At 41.1% G+C, this 1,840-nt stretch overlaps 1 pseudogene across 1 annotated transcript; it reads left to right on the top strand.

Moving 5' to 3' along the window:
- On the top strand, positions 1 to 974 carry LOC308428391 (mortality factor 4-like protein 1; annotated as a pseudogene). Its single transcript has one exon. The product of its transcript is annotated as a mortality factor 4-like protein 1 (transcript).
- The last annotated feature ends 866 nt before the right edge of the window (positions 975 to 1,840 follow it).

Raw genomic sequence — 1,840 nt, forward strand, 5'->3', positions numbered from 1 at the left:
ATGGCGCCCAAGCAGGACCAGAAGCCTAAATTCCAGGAGGGTGAGCGAGTGCTCTGCTTTCATGGGCCTCTTCTTTATGAAGCAAAGTGTGTAAAGGTTGCCTTGCCATAAAGGACAAACAAGTAAAGTACTTTATCCATTACAGTGGTTGGAATAAAAATTGGGATGAATGGGTGCCAGAAAGCAGAGTACTCAAATACGTGGACACCAATTTGCAGAAACAGCGAGAACTTCAAAAGGCCAATCAGGAACAATATGCAGAGGGCAAGATGAGAGGGGCTGATCCAGGGAAGAAGACATCTGGTCTGCAACAGAAAAACGTTGAAGTGAAAACAAAAAAGAACAAGCAGAAAACACCTGGAAAGAGAGGTGGCGGCAGTACCAGTGAGACACCTCAGCCTCCTAGGAAGAAGAGAGCCCGGGTAGATCCTGCCATTGAAAATGAAGAAACATTTATGAACAGAGTTGAAGTTAAAGTGAAGATTCTTGAAGAGCTGAAACCATGGCTTGTGGATGACTGGGACTTAATCACCAGACAAAAGCAGCTTTTTTAGCTTCCTGCCAAGAAGAATGTGGACTCCATTTTGGAGGATTATGCAAATTATAAGAAGTCTGGAGGAAATACAGATGATGAGGAGTATGCTGTTAATGGGGTTGTGTCAGGGATAAAGGAGCACTTCAGTGTAATATTGGGCACTCAGCTGCTCTACAGATGTGAGAGCATGGTACGCTGGAATTCTGGCCGATTTCCCGGATGCACCCGTGTCCCAGGTGTATGGAGCGCCACATTTACTGAGATTATTTATGCGAATTGGAGCAATGTTGGCCTATACACCTCTAGATGAGAAAAGCCTTGCTTTATTACTGAACTATCTACATAATTTCCTCAAGTATCGGGCAAAGATTCTGCAACTTTGTTCAGTGCCCGTGATTATGAAGTGGCTCCTCCCGAGTACCATCGGAAAGCCGTGTGAGGGGTGTGCTCTCTCTCACTTGTGCTTGGGTCTCTGTAAACAATTTGGTTCTTAGTCCTTCTCTTGTACAAATGATATACTCTGAAGACCGTTAGTGTATAACAGAGTTGGTGTTTGTTTTCTGTTTAAACAGAGAAAATAAAAGAAGTAACTGCTCCTTTTTTTTTTTTTTTTTTTTACATTTCAAAGTTTCTACTGTATCAGTGATGGACAACAGAGAGACATGCTGAAGAGTGTTTGCCTAGTTGACGAAGCACTTTTGAATGCTGGTGGTTCTCTTCCTTTGACACTATGCACTTTTATAATATGTGTTAATGCTCTATGACAAAATGCTCCGATTCCTAGTGTCAAAGGTTCACTTCAGTGTATATAACTGAACAGTCATCCATCTGTGCTCTTTTTTTTTTTTTAATGGTGCTTAAAGAGCCCATCCTTTGCAAGTCATCCATGTTGTTCCTTAGCATTTTATCTTTGCTCAATTGTTAAAGAATGGTGGCTTGTTTTCATAGTTTTTTGTATTTGTGTCTAATGCATGTTTTAACATGATAGATGCAATGCATCGTGTAGCTACAGTTTTATGGAAAAGTCAATCTTGTAGGAGTTGTTTTTCAGATCTTCAGTAAGTTCTTTCTTTAAATTTCAAAAAAAAAAAAAAAAAAGAAAAGAAAAGAAAAGAAAAGAAAAAAGAATCAACTATCCGCTGAGCTGACATCACTAAATAACCCCTCCTTCCTGCCTCCCTTCTCCCAGCCAGGTCCCCATAGCTCCCAAGATGAGTTGAGACTCAAAGGCTTTCTCCATCTGCAGAGCCTGCTGTGGTTTTTTGCTAGGACAAGAGTGAGATCAGTCTTGGGCATAGCTCAATA

Source organism: Micromys minutus, assembly GCF_963924665.1.
Source record: "Micromys minutus genome assembly, chromosome: 12".
NCBI lineage: Eukaryota > Metazoa > Chordata > Mammalia > Rodentia > Muridae > Micromys > Micromys minutus.